The sequence below is a fragment of the Papio anubis genome, unplaced genomic scaffold (genome assembly GCF_008728515.1).
Source record: "Papio anubis isolate 15944 unplaced genomic scaffold, Panubis1.0 scaffold189, whole genome shotgun sequence".
NCBI classification, from domain to species: domain Eukaryota; kingdom Metazoa; phylum Chordata; class Mammalia; order Primates; family Cercopithecidae; genus Papio; species Papio anubis.
Genome location: NW_022161899.1, coordinates 121,827 through 137,954, shown reverse-complemented (window position 1 = coordinate 137,954; position 16,128 = coordinate 121,827).

Sequence of the window (16,128 nt, the reverse complement as noted above, 5' to 3'; positions counted from 1 at the left end):
AAAAGAGGAAAGAAAAAATAAAGCTAAACAACAAATTACTTAGTAGGAGAAAGTTTTTGTAACCTCGGTGACAGAAAAAAGGTTGATATCCCCAGTCCATAAAGAAAACTTTAAAATTACTCAGAAATATGATTTTAAAAGATAAAATTATTTTTTAATTTCATAAAATTACTCAGAAGAAAACAAATGGTTTCCAACAGAAAATGGGCAATGGAGAAACAGACACTTTCCACAAGAATAAAAACAGCCAGTAAGCATATAAAAGATTCAAAAGCACTAGAAATCAAAGAAATGTAATGAAAACAATGAGATTTTCTGCTTAAAGACCAGGAAAGATGGCAAATGGAAGGGGGAAGTTAGAGCTCTGTCTCTGTTGGTGGGAGTATAAACTGAACCAAATTTCCTGCACGATAATTTGAAAATTTCTATTAAAATCCCTAAAACTGTTTTATATTATTTTCCTCCAGAAATTCTACTTCTATGAATTCAGTCGTAAAATGCTTGCTCGAGTCCATTAAAATGTACATATGAGGAAATTCACCTCTGAGGTGCAATGATTAACTTAATATACATCCAGCCATTAAAAATGATGATACCAGGATATATTTATTGCCATAGAAGCATGCCCAAAATATAGTAAGTGACAAAAGATTATATATTATCATTCTACTTTTTACAATGTTTATATGCATAAAGTATAAAAAGCAACAAACCAGAATGTTTTGACTGACAAAATTAATGTTTCTTTATATTTTGTCATCCAAATTATTACAGAACGTGATTTCCTTTATAATCAAGAAGAAGTGTTATTTTTATTTATTTATATTTAAATTTTCTTTTCTTACTTTTTCTCATGTATGTATCCCATGTAGGCTCAAGAGGTAGAATCCCTGCCTCTTGAGGTCATTCAGTCAATTTTTGGAATGTACACTACACGAAGCTGCCCCATCTTCCTTTTATTTTAAAATGTCTGGAAACATTTTTGTTTTAAATTGTTTTATTGTTCTCAGTGTTTTTTAATATATATGAAATTGAGGCAAAGACAAAGGAAAGGCTGACTCCCCACCTTCCTGGGGTTACTCTTCCAATTTTTGCTGCTATTGCTATGTTTTAATATTCACTGGGTACTAAAAAGATGGGCAGCCCCTTAGATCCTTTTTCCATAATCTCACTTCATTCCTTCATTCACTTATTCTTAAAGGGGTAATGCATACAAACACATAGGTCGAAAAATTTAAAAATATAACTACAAAAGTATGTGGCAAAATCCCATTCATATCCTATTCTCCCTCCACAGCCAAACACTTTAAATCGGTTTCTCATGTGTCATTTCAGAATTTACATTCGCAAATACAGATGTATATTCTTATTCTGCTCTTATCTCTCAACACAAAAAGCAGCATACCATATACACCATACCATTCTTTGTTCCTTTTTAAAAACCACACAATATATCTGAGTTCTTCTACCTGAGTACATAGGTCTTTCTCATTCTTCTTTACAACTACACAGTATTCCATTGTTTGGATGTACCACAGTTTATTTAACCTGTTCCCTGTTGGCAGACACTGAAGCCATCCTCATCATACTATCACAAACAATAATGCCAAGGATAACCACCCACACACCAAGTTCATTTCTGAATGTGCCTTTGATGAAGCCTCTATTTAAATCAGCACAAGATCACAAGGCTGGAAAGTTAACTCCTTTTTTAGTTTTCATTATGTACAGCAGAATGTAGCAAAAGACTCCCCTGAGCAAAGCAAATGTACTCTTTGAGGATGTATTTCATAAAATAAATGGATAAACAGAACACCCAGCATAACAATTTCTATTTAACAATGCATATGTATGTATACAATACATGCATATGCGTAGAAAGTATAAAATAAATCCATCAAAGCATTAAGCATTGTCTCAGTATGTTGGACCTACGGAGTGCTTTGTAGATCCCCCCTCCTTGTTTATCAATTCTAATTTCACAACAGTGAATATGTACAATTTTTGCAATGTAAAATTTCTAAAAATGTTAATTCAAACTAAGCTGGATATATTCTTTCAGTCTGTCCTATATTTGCATAGTGTTCCAGAGTGTTCAAATATCACTTCATTTAAAAATTTTTTTTCGGGCCGGGCGCGGTGGCTCAAGCCTGTAATCCCAGCACTTTGGGAGGCCGAGGCGGGTGGATCACAAGGTCAGGAGATCGAGACTATCCTGGCTAACATGGTGAAACCCCGTCTCTACTAAAAATACAAAAAACTAGCCGGGCGCGGTAGCAGGCGCCTGTAGTCCCAGCTACTTGGGAGGCTGAGGCGGGAGAATGGCGTGAACCCGGGGGGCGGAGCTTGCAGTGAGCCGAGATCGCGCCACTGCACTCCAGCCTGGGAGACACAGTGAGACTCCGTCTCAAAAAAAAAAAAAAAAAAAAAAAAAATTTTTTTCGATATAGAGACAGGCAGGGTCTTGCTCAGTCAACCAAGTTGGTCGTGAACTCCTAGATCCTGCTGGATCCTCCCACCTCTGCCTCCCAAAGTGCTGGTATTACAAGTGTGAGCCATCATGCCCAGCCAGCTTCATTTGAGAAACCTTTCCCTAGCACTCCATATATTACTAATTATTCCTTCTTCATTTTCAGATAGCATTTTCTTCATATCTGTATTACCTCACTTGTCACATGATAACCAGGTACTCGCCCATCTGTCTCCCTTGATTGCTCATGGTCTCTTTGAGCAATGTGCGACCTTGAACAGTGTGTGACCTTGAACATACATGCCTCCTACACAGAGAAGGAAATGATTCCCTACAGTGTCATCTTTCCCAGAACTCAATACCTGTATTTCTAAATTGTTCTAGATACTCTGCCAACAACCTGAGAATGTTATGCTCTTCTCTAAAACTTCCATCTGTTACTGAGTATCTACGGCCATAGTTAAATCAACTGTGACATGCTCTCTGGCCAAGCCCATTCATAGTTTTTTCTGTAGGTGATTTTTAATTTTAATTTTTGATTTTGATTGTTTTCTTTTTGGTATTTTTTAATCTAGGAGTGTTTGGTAAACTTCACCCTATCTATATCTCTGTGTCTTTGCACCTGCTGGTCTCTGCTGGGAATGATGTCTCAAGGTTTTATTCACCTAGAAAGAATTCCTACTCATCCTTAAACAATCAGCTTAAATAACACCTTCTCTGAGAAACCTTTATATCCTCCCATTCTTTCAGTAAGACTTGAGAATTCCTTAACTCTTGAAATGTTTGTGCCTCTATTACTATGTATCAGGCACTGAACTAAGTGTCTAGGATAGAAAGATGAAACTGTAGAAACTGCCCTCATAGAGCTCATGGTCTAGTATGGAAAAACAGCCATATTAACAAGTAATAACCACACTATAGTATTAACTACAATACCAAAAGGGAAATGTATTGAATATTTGACATGTGTCAATCACCTTGTTAGATGCTTTATTAACAATTATCTATGATCATATTAGATAAGTATTTGGACAGAAGGCCATGAAACTCTAGGACCGCTAGAGTTTGTTATACTCTCAATTGTCTGCTAAAGAAACTGTCTCCTAATGGTTCTTTCTGAATATGCTATAGTCATACAACTATTGTGCAACTGTAGCGTACACAAAAAGCATATCTGTAGCATATCCATGTGACCAATAATACATAAAACCAACCTTACTTGTTTGGCCACAAGTAACTGGACCAAGGCTCAGTGTTTCAGCTAAGGACAACATAGAGGTTGAATTTAAGGGAGATCAATCATCAAGAACATGGCATGGCTCAAAATTCTCTCCAATAGGGGCCTTCCGTTTTTAGGAGGTGACAGGCTAATCCAATCAGATACTCTTCTCTTGGAAAATAGAAATGTTGGGTGAACAAAGGAAAAGAGGGCAGGTCTTCAGACCTCAAGTCCTACCCTATATACTGCTAAATTAATGTTCTGTGACGTTTTGAAAGTACTAGGGCCAAGAAACAATATGGCTACTTAGATGACTTCCCATCCAAGTTTACATTCAGCCCTCATTACCAAAGATGATGTGTGTGTGCCTCTTCATTGCAACCCATCAGGGTCTAACACATCATATCACCACTTCTGAAATTAGGAAATAGGCTCAGAAGTCCAAGAGCTGGACCAAAGCAATCCAGTTGGTAGGTAGCAGAACCAGAATTCAAAGAGCAAGTCGGCATGATTCTTCTGCAATACCCTGCCAGTAACATGGGCAAGTGGCCTCAAAATATACAAAAGACAAGTAGAGGTTGACATGCGTCAGTGGAAAGAGTCTCAAAAGGAAGAGTTTATACCCAAGAACAGAACAGAAACGTTCTGGAAGTATGTCTGGGGATGTGAAGTAGGAAGGGGCACACCAGATTTCACCTTGGTCAAGTGACTGTCTACTTCCCCCGAGCTCCAGACTTAGCTCTGTCTTTCTTACTGTAATATCAAATCCACAGGGCAGGAGCTTAATCCCTAGCTTGTTCACCGCAGTTTACAGCAGAATCTGGCTTAATGTAAGTGTTTAATAAAAATATGAATGAATAAATGAATGAACTATCAAAGAAGCTAAAGAAACATTCCACATTGTTGGGGGAAAGGGTTATCATGAACCAGACCCTAGCAGTCACTTACAAATACAGTTGATGCTCATTATTTGTGAATCCTATATTTGCAAATTTGCTTACTTACTAAAATGTATTTGTAATCTCCAAATTAATACTTGTGGAGCTTTCCAGATGATTCATGAATATACACATAGTAGTGAAAAATTTGTCACTCCTTGCACACGTCCCAAGCTAAGGTCAACTAAGGTGACCCTGAGCCTTCTTGTTTCAGCTCTCATACAAATATGACCCAAGGATAGAGACAGCAGAGGGCAGTGCAGGGTAGTGCAAGAAGCTCTGGCTCTGGGACCAATTGGACGAAGTCTGAATCTTAACTCTGGCACCTGTTAGTGAAGCAGCCTCAAGCAAATCACTTAACGCTTCTGTACTTCCTTTATTCTTCTGTAAATAAAGAAAATTCAATCTACCAGGATGAGTTGTTTTTAGGAATTAAGATTATAACCTATGTGAGATATGTATATATGTGCCTATTTTCCCTGGGAACAAGGGTTTAGTACTTCTTTTTTGTTGTTGTTGTTTTTGTTTTTGAGACGGAGTCTCACTCTGTCGCCCAGGCTGGAGTGCAGTGGCCGGATCTCAGCTCACTGCAAGCTCCACCTCCCAGGTTTACGCTATTCTCCTGCCTCAGCCTCCGGAGTAGCTGGGCCTACAGGCGCCCGCCACCACGCCCGGCTAGTTTTTTGTATTTTTTTAGTAAAGACGGGGTTTCACCGTGTTAGCCAGGATGGTCTCCATCTCCTGACCTCGTGATCTGCCCGTCTTGGCCTCCCAAAGTGCTGGGATTACAGGCTTGAGCCACCGCGCCCGGCCTGAATGTAATTATTTATACGGAAATAACAGAGAAGTAGACAAAACAATTATTTGGATGAGGTAGAGGCAGGCTTCAAGAAGATTTTGGAAATAGAACTTACCAGGCACATAAGGTGTGGAAAAGGCTTGCAAGGAAAGAGAATGGCACCTACAGAGAGAGGTTCAGATAGTGGGAAAAAAAGATAGGTTCAGGACATGGCACTTCAGGAAGTCTAGAGCAGTAGAAGATGAGGCCAGAACACGATGCCATAGTGCTTCTGCACCCTGCATACACCCTGTACTGCAGAACCTCACTCTCTACATTTAATCTTGGTTTCTAGTTCTCTCTTCTATTAAACGGTGAGCTCCTCAAGTTCAAAGTCTCTAAGAAATCATAGCCAGAGTCCTTTAAATTTGCAAACAAGTTATTACTAAACACAAATACACCCAAGAAGACTGTACAAAAATAACTTTGGTTTTCAATTGCAGTCATAGCAATTCACAACTGGTACACATTTGTAATTTGTCCAGGGTTTTTCTCTGATGACTGCTGTAACTCTGTCATAAACTATTTTCATTGCTTTAGACACCCAGACATTTGTTAGAACAGTTTTAAGATCTTGCTCTTTTTAGTGGAATTGATTGGTTGCTTGATTGACTGAGATGGGGTCTCTTTATGTTGTCCAGGCTGGTTTTGAACTCCTAGGTTCAAGCCATCCTCCTGCCTCAGCCCTCCAGGTGGCTGGGATTACAGGCGCACACTGCTGCGCTGGGCTCTAGTGTGATTTATTAACAAAGCTTAAACATATGGTCCATTAGACAACGTTTCCACCTCAGAGTAAAGATTTATTTTAATTCACTCTGACTTATGTCTCTATATGCAAGATACAGTTTACTATAGCAAAATACAAGGAAGCATATTGATATATATATGTGACAAACAGGATAAGGAAACCAATATAATTTTTTCCACAAACGCTTGCAAAATCCTGGCCAAAGCACAGTAAACATGATGTTAAACTCACAGCTTACATTTCTCCACTGAGAGCTAGGAAAAAATAATTCCAGGTTTGTAAAGTCACAAAACTAAGCACTGAGAGAATTTATTAGATTTTCTAAACTTGTGTATTCTCCCTAACCCCATACACAAGTAGCCAAAGGAGCCTATCAATCTTACCCCGATACTTCAATTTCCTGCAGCCTCCAAAATAAAACTCTCACTGTCCAGTATCTCATTTGAAAATTTATATTTTCAAATGTCTAAAATCTTAAAATTAAGAGCACCGCATTAGCTTTTCCCCATAAAAATTTTTGGTATAATTTTACTTAGGCACAACATAGTTTGTACTACTATCTAAAAACATACGGATAGAGCCAACATTACTAGAAACCAAACGAATATACCATGCAGATGAAAAGGGAATAGAAAATGTTGTTTTTAAACAGATTCAGTGCTGTTATTATCCACTCATAGGTTGGGTGTGATCAAATCACACTGTGCTGTACAGCTAAGTATGTCCTATATTTTATGACAAAGTAGGGTAACATTATTTATTGAGGATCTGTGGGGTGCACAGAGGCATGCTAGAAGCTGTAAAAGGTTTGATTCTTGCCATCAAGAAACGTCCAAGCTTATAGACTACTCCCAAAACAAATGAGTGAAGCACTCTCAAATATATGTACAACCAAATGTGAAACAGAGGTGAAGATGGGGAAGATCTTAAGCTCAGAGACTGTATTCAGGCCTTTATGGTGGCATTTCTTGATATCATTACACATTTTAAAAAATAAGCTAAATTGTCATCAGATTAGTCTAAAATTTATAGAGGCTTTTGTTGGTGAGAAACGTATTTTATGTAATTTACCCACAGGAATGTTTTTGATCAATGTTATCTATTAAAGACTGCAGTTCACAATATTTCCCCCGTTAATAGTATGTATCTTTTTTTTTTTTTTTTTTTTTTTTTTTTAGACGGAGTCTCATTCTGTCACCCAGGCTGGAGTGCAGTGGCCGGATCTCAGCTCACTGCAAGCTCCGCCTCCTGGGTTCACGCCATTCTCCTGCCTCAGCCTCCCGAGTAGCTGGGACTACAGGCGCCCGCCACCTCGCCCGGCTAATTTTTTGTATTTTTTAGTAGAGACGGGGTTTCACTGTGTTAGCCAGCATGGTCTCGATCTCCTGACCTCGTGATCCGCCCGTCTCGGCCTCCCAAAGTGCTGGGATTACAGGCTTGAGCCACCGCGCCCGGCCAATAGTATGTATCTTTTTTGAGCTGATCTGGAGCAGTTCTTCCCAGAGTATCTGTATCCCGATTTTCAGATTCCATTTCATCAGTGGGGCAAATTTACAGGTCAGTATAGGACAAGTTTTCAACATTAATGGAAAAGAGATTGTATTACATTTATATTGTCTTTCTAATCCGGCAGCCTTGAGTTTAATTTAGAAAATTCCTCCATTTTTAATTTACCTTTGTTTTGATATATTTTATTATTATCCTCTTTTTCTTAACTTCCTTGTCAACTAATATATTTTCAAAAGCTTCTTGTTAACTTCTAATTACAGGTAAGTTCCGTTTTCTGTTTGCTTAACAAGCTCATTGACATTTTATTTGCAAGCACAGTTCTTGCATCAAATGGAAGATAACAAATGAAACATTTGTGCATTGAGGTCAATATAGAAAAGCTTAGCAGAGTGATTACTTATTTGTTTTCTGTTAATGTCCATGCAACGGCTCTGGGAATAAATGAAATGGAAGTACAGGGGACAAAATCATTCTAATTAGAGATTTACCTGGAACCTTTTTTAAAAATTCTATATACATGTCCTACTTCTCCTCACCCTGCCAAAAGCGCCCCCACCTCCTTTTTGCCTTGATCCCCCACCAAATAATGTAGAAAACGTGATGGGTTCATTTACTTAGTAAAAGAAAACCTTGTAAAACAAGGAGACAGAGAAACAATTTTAGTGCAAAGTATAATATGGCATATAAAAATATGTTCTACATGATTTTAAAAGGCTTTATAAAATTATTTCTTGTCTTGTTATTTATGAAATTATTTCAAGTCTAGTTTTTTTTTAAATCTCACTGTTAGAGACAAAAACTCAAAACATGCACTGTGAGTAAGGTATAAGAAAAATTTGGCCGGGCGCGGTGGCTCAAGCCTGTAATCCCAGCACTTCGGGAGGCCGAGGCGGGTGGATCACGAGGTCAGGAGATCGAGACCATCCTGGCTAACATGGTGAAACCCCGTCTCTACTAAAAATACAAAAAAACTAGCCGGGCGTGGTGGCGGGCACCTGTAGTCCCAGCTACTTGGAGGCGGAGGAGGGAGAATGGCGTGAACCCAGGAGGTGGAGCTTGCAGTGAGCCGAGATCGCGCCACTGCACTCCAGCCTGGGCGACAGAGCGAGACTCCGTCTCAAAAAAAAAAAATAAATAAATAAAAGAAAAACTTAAAGATCACTACATTTATGAAAGACATTTTTGATTTAACTTTAAAAAATTTACAATTCAATACTCAAGTATACACTGAAATTAAACTATTCTTACTTGAATAGATAAATATGTAAGACTGTCAAAAGTATAAAGTATAGTCTGAAGATGTTTCAGAAACAGCGAGTCACGATTCTGATTGCATTTACCCAGTTACAACAAGAACTCCATCTATAAAGAGTTGCCTTTAACTCAATTCCTAACCTAAGACCATTGATTTCGAGTAAGTAGAGTGGGTCATTCATTAAGGCACTTAAAAATATATATATATTGATTCTGACTTGGAGATACCTAGGTTAAGTTTACAGGATACCAAGATTTTGACTGAAGCACTGTTAAAGATTCGTTAAAATATTTTGTATGCAGCACAAGTTAAAATTTTTCACTACGGTAACTACTTTTTTAAGAAACTAAAGCAAAAACAGAAAACTAAAACAGGGTAAATATCAATACGGTATTAGTTCGTTTTCATGCTGCTGATAAAAGACATACCCGAGACTGGGAAGAAAAAGAGGTTTAATTGGACTTATAGTTCCACATGGCTGGGGAGACCTCAGAATCATGGCAGGAGGCGAAAGGCACTTCTTACACAGTGGCAGTAAGAGAAAAATGAGGAAGAAGCAAAAGCGGAAACCCGTGATTAACCCATCAGGTCTCGTGAGACTTACTCACTACCACGAAAATAGCATGGGAAAGACCGGCCCCGTGATTCAATTACCTCCTCCTGGGTCCCTCCCACAACATGTGGGAGTTCTGGGAGATACAATTCAAGTTGAGATTCCACAGCCAAACCATATCAAGTACCTTATATGAAACGTCCTAAATGTCAATAAACACATTGTATTAAACATACTATTTTTCTCATGTATCTGTACAATGGAATAACAGGATTGTTGGGCTCTTCCTAAGATTATATGGATTCTGAAAGAGACACATGTTAAATCAAAATTAGGTGAAAATTATTACAATGTATGAATGCATTACCACTGTGCCTAAAAGTACACAGGAAACTGAATATTTCCATTTGAAAAACAATTTTAACTTAATAGTCTTATTTCTCAATTATTCTCTACATTTTTATAAGAATAACAAAACCAAAATTGTACCCCAATAAAAATCAACAAATCTCACAGTTCATTTTTATAAGTCTTCCTACCACTGGACAACTACAAAGCTTTCTGGTTCTAGAGTCTATCTCCATATTGAGGAATCAAGTTAAAGGACGCTATCTGGATGTTAATAAAACCAAACTCCCTCATAAATTCTATTAAAACTACAAAATATTACTTTCAGATAAGAAGATATTAAGTTTCCATGACTACACATAGGAATGACATTTTAAGTTAGAAATCTAAAGAATGGCTGGGGCGCGGTGGCTCACGCCTGTAATCGCAACTCTTTGGGAGGCCGAGGCAGGCGGATCGCGAGGTGAGGAGATCGAGACCATCGTGGCTAACACGGTGAAACTCCGTCTCTACTAAAAATACAAAAACAGCCGGGCGCGGTGTCGGGCGCCTGTAGTCCCAGCTACTCTGGAGGCGGAGGCGGGAGAATGGCGGGAACCCGGAAGGCGGAGCTTGCAGTGCGCCGAGATCGCACCGCTGCACTCCAGCCTGGGCGACGGAGCGAGACTCCGGCTCAAAAAAAAAAAAAACAAAGAAAAGAAATCTAAAGAATGCCCATAATTGGCACCAAGCCATTACTAAAGGAGTTCTCTTTTGGTAAAAATATACAATTTTTTTTTTTTTTTTTTTTTGAGATGGAGTTTCACTTTTTAGTAGAGATGGGGTTTCGCCACGTTGGTCAGGCTGGTCTGAAACTCCTTCCTGACCTCAGGTGATCCACCTGCCTCGGCCTCCCAAAGTGCTGGGATTGCAGGCATGAGCCACTGCGCCTGGCCCTAAAAATATACAATCTTTTTAAGGAGCTAAATCGAGGGTTAATTTTGTCACTGTAAGTACAACCAACCTGTACCTTAACTTCCAATTAATATACCATCAGCATTCCCTGTAGCGGTACGCATGTATCTACTATATTATGTCCCAAAATTTTTTGCGTAATAAATTCACACAGTACAACACTCAAAAATGTCTACATCCTAAGTGAAAACTCTCCCTTCTACTCTTGTCCTCAAACCACCCAGTTTCCTCTCATTCATTCTCCTTCCTCCACACAAGTTAACCACTATTCTTGTATGTTCTTCTGTAAGATTATAGAAGAATATTCGTGCATAGCCAATTGTTATTAGCCACTGCCCCCTGCTTTCCCTCACAAAGAGTTGCATGCTTACAGACACTGGTCTGTAAGGTTTGAGGTACCAACACAGTACTTCAAACCTTTGTGATTTTTGACAATATTCTAAATGAAAGATGGACTCCTAGTATAGTTTTCATTTGTATTTATATTATTGAGTGAGACTGAGCTTGTCTCCATTATTATGTTCATGAGCCATTTATTTATGTTTCTGTAAACAGACTTAATATCCTTTTTCCCTTTTTTTTTTTTTTTTTTTGAGGCAAAGTCTCTCTCTGTCACCAGGCTGGAGTACAGTGGTGCAATCTTGGCTCACTGCAGCCGCTGCCTCCCGGGGTTCAAACAATTCTGCCTCAGCCTCCTGAGTAGCTGGGACTACAGACGCCCACCACCACACCCAGCTAATTTTTGTATTTTCAGTAGAGACAGGGCTTCACCATGTTGGCCAGGGTAATCTCGATCTCCTGACCTCATGATCTACCCGCCTCGGCCTCCCAAAGTGCTGGGATGACAGGTGTGAGCCACTGCACCTGGCCCCTTTTCCCTTTTTTTTTTTTTTTTTAAAAAAAATGACATTACATTTACGTAAGCAGTTTTCCCATTTTTCTACAGGGTAGTCCTTTTCAACTTCTAAGAGTTCTTTAAAATAGTAAAGCCCTGCCATAATGTGCCTAAAAAACTAAGATATAAAATGTGTAATAACACGTTTTTCTTAACATCAATGAAAAAGTGTTTTTTTAGTCTGTATTTTCACAAAAAGGACAAAAATAAAAGATTCAGAGACAAACTGTGCATAAAAAGTACAAATGCACTGAAACTCCGAAATGATTGTGAAGCAGTCACTTCCCAACCCTACTGCCCATCACACAAAATACAAGGAGAAAATAAGAATGTTGGCCTTTCCCAGTCTCCATCATCAGTAGCAAGGTACGCAAAGCCCAAGTTAAAGGAATGCTTCTGCAGAGGCTTTACTGTAATGGGGATTTAGCCCTTTCTATTTTTCTAACTCACTGATTTCTGCATGTATATCTTTAATAATCTCCCCCTTCTTTCCTTCAGGTTTTTTGATTGTCCTTTCTGACAATGAGTTAAGAGGCTTTATTCATTTTCATTCTTAATGACATAAGGATTTTAAGGCAATGAATGTTCCTCGGAGCTCTCCTTTAGTCTCTAGTAAGTAATAATTGCATTACTGCTATTCTCTAGGTATTCTGCTGTTTTAATTTCAAATCCCTATTTGAGCTAAGGGCTGTTTGCATGAGTTTTAAAATTCCACAAGTGGCCGGGTGCGGTGGCTCAAGCCTGTAATCCCAGCACTTTGGGAGGCCGAGGCGGGTGGATCACAAGGTCAGGAGATCGAGACTATCCTGGCTAACATGGTGAAACCCCGTCTCTACTAAAAATACAAAAAAAAACTAGCCGGGCGCGGTAGCGGGCGCCTTTAGTCCCAGCTACTTGGGAGGCTGAGGCGGGAGAATGGCGTGAACCCGGGGGGCGGAGCTTGCAGTGAGCCGAGATCGCGCCACTGCACTCTAGCCTGGGAGACACAGTGAGACTCCGTCTCAAAAAAAAAAAAAAAAATAAAATAAAATAAAATTCCACAAGTATTTGTTTTCTGGTTTTGTTATTAACATAGATTTAACTAAGATCCGAGAATGACATCTGTCCTTTTTCTACTTTTCAGTATTTGAGGTGTTCATTGAAAAAGATTAGCTTCGTGAATGTTCCAGATAGGAAGAGGGGGAGAGAGAGGAATAGATAAAAATTTAGTATTTTAATTATGCTTCAGTTCCAAGCATTTAAAAATTTAATTTGATTTTTTAAACCATGATTTACAAGGGTGTTTAATTTCCAAATTCATGTAGATTTTTGTTAATCTCTTCAGTATTGCCTTCTAACCCTAATTGCTTCATATTTAAATTATAAATTATATGGTATGTGCTACCAATTGTTTTTAAATCTTCTGACTTGCTTTATGGATTACTATATAATTAATTTTTCTCCCATAGTCCATATATGCTTGAGAATAATATATAATATCTAATTATTGGGTACAGAGGTCTATATTTGTCCGTTATACCATGCCCATTGAATAGTTATTCGAATCCACATATGGACATTCTGTTTAACTTATTTATGGTAAGCAGGGTATGTTGAAATCTCTAAATATGATAACAAACTTGTCAATTTCTCCCTGCGGTTTTATCAGTTTTTCCTCTGTATTTTGAGGCCATTTTGATAGGTACATGAAGTACAAAAATTGCTACATCCTCCTAATTAACAGACTTTTATCATCTTTTATCATCTAATTAACAGATGGTTTTATCAAAGCATCATTGTTACTAATGCTTTCTGTTCCAAAATCCTATTTTGTTTGATACTAAAACTACATCACTTGTTTTTGGTTAATGTATACTGGCATATCATCATCACTCTCTCTCCTTTATAAAAACTTTCAATCTTTTTGTATCCTCATATTTTAAATATGATGGATTAAAACAGCTGGATTTTGTTTTTCTAATTCAATCTTTCTAACTGGTAACTTTAGTCCATTTACATTTGTTGTGACTGATTTATGTGGACTTGCTTCTATAACCTTTAGAACTTCTATTTCTGCCACTTTCTAATATAATTTTAATATCTCCTCCTAGGATTCCACTATGACATATTTTAGACCTCATTCTGCTGTCTCTCTCCCTGCCTCCACTTCACCAACTTCTGCACTATCATCCATCCTCATGTCTCTCTGTGTAACATTCTGACTTATTTTTTGGAGATAATTGTCTAATCAATTCTCTTTTCTGATGTCTAATCCATCTACTGAGTTTCTTATTTCAACAATTACATTTTGTATTTATTTTATTTTGAGACAGAGTCTCACTCTGTCACCCAGGCTGGACTACAGTGGCACGAACATGCCTCAGTGCAGCCTTGGTCTCCTGGGCTCCAACGATCCTCCTACCTCAGCCTCCTCACCTCCCACCTCAGTAACTGGGACTACAGGCACGTGCCCCATACCCAATTAATATTTTTGGGGGGTGTGGGGGGTGGGAGTTATCTTTTATAGAAACGAGTTCTCACCATGTTCCCCAGGTTGGTCTCAAACTCCTGGACTCAAGCCATCCTCTTGCTTCAGTCCCCCAAAGCGCAGGGATGACAAGTGTGAGCCACTATACCCAGCTATATATTTTCATTTCTGTAAGTTCTATTTCATCCATTTTCTTTTCAGGTCTTCCTCATCATTCCTGGTGGTCTTACTGCTTGCTCAATTTTATGATTCTTTTTTTCTTTGTGTTAGATTTCACATGGAACTATTTTCTCACAATTCTAATATCTGAAGTCTATGTTCTGTATCTGATGATTCCAAAACCTATAGTCTTTGGGAAACATATCTATTCATGATTTCTGGCAATTCTCAAATATATTGGGTTGACTACTTGACTGCTATGATTGGCTGAATTCATACTTGCCTGCTTTTAATCTTTGGGAATCCTACAGGCTTAAACTAGAGATGCTTTTCCTACAAAAAGTATCTGTGTCTGCTTCTGATGAGAGCTGTAGAAACAACTAACATGAGACCACTTTACTATCTTGTGTAATCTCGAGATTCTCTTGGATTCTCTTGGAGAATCTCAGGATTAGTCAAGGTTCTAGAATTTGGCTCCCCATCCTTGGTCATTTATAAACAGAAGACTAGACTGCTTAGTATAAGTGGTGACCACTTCCTCCTACCCTGGAAAAAACAAAAACAAATCTCTCGTCTGAACGTGATCACAGACTAGGGGACTCTGTAGGAGAATAACTGGAAGCTGAGGACAGCAGGGAAAAATAGGTGTCTTTCCTGACCATACAAATAGGTTAGTAGCTCCCCTAAAGGCTGTGTGCTCCAGGGTTTCACTATTTAACTCAACTACCATTCCCTCCATAATAGTGGATGGAACCTGTATAAGAACTGTATAAGTACAAGATATTACAGCAGCACTATTTCCTACAACTCTTCTACATGAATCTTGCCCTTCTTGTGTTATAGCTCAGACTGGTCTGGTATACTCTGAATACCTCATTCTTTTTCCTAGATATCCGAATGTGTTTACTTTTCACCTATGTAAATAATTTTCCTCCAACTTCCACCAGCTGACCAAACCCCACTCACATTTCACTGCCTAGCTGAGATCCCACCTACTTCATGAAGGCTTCAGGTCACTATTGGCAGAGCAACTTTTTGCTGCTTTAAAGAGAAATTAAGTCCATGCTTAGCATTTGATAATCAATGGAGTACTCAGTACTTTTAATCCCCTCTGATATAGCTGGCATTTGGTATGATGAAAAACACTTTATTAGGAATCAGAAGATTTATTTGGGTAGGTCACAAGCTGACTTACTCTAATTACTCATTTGAATAATGACAACACACTGTGGCAAAAAAAGAATGAAGACACTGTAATGGATTTTAAAACTGAAAATGGCATTATTCCTAACTTCATGTATTTGTCTCTATTGTAGGTGGTAAACTAAGATCATAAACTTAAATTCTTGGGATTCTTACAACAAAATGTTGAAAAGCTATACTGGTCAATTTTATAATCACATTTAAAAATGTTTTTAGACATTTATCCTGAATTTGCAGATTTTTTTCCAAATCTTTTCTTTGATCATTTCTTTTTCTCTCAAATAAGATTCTCAACAAAAAATGACCTGTCTTCCTTTTCCAATGCTTATGGGAATACTGAGTAAACATACACAATTTTATAAACAAGCACATAAAACTAAAGCGCAATAGTTATGTCTTTTCTCCCCAATCAGTAAGGGCTTCATTAAAAAGATATTTTAACATTAAACTATGAAAAAGATAACAGCTATGGCTTGGTAGCTCATAAAAGGCTGGTGTTGTGAGGAAGAGACACAAAGGTTAAAACTTTACTATTTCTCAGTCTTGTGTTTATTTTGGATATGTGAATATGT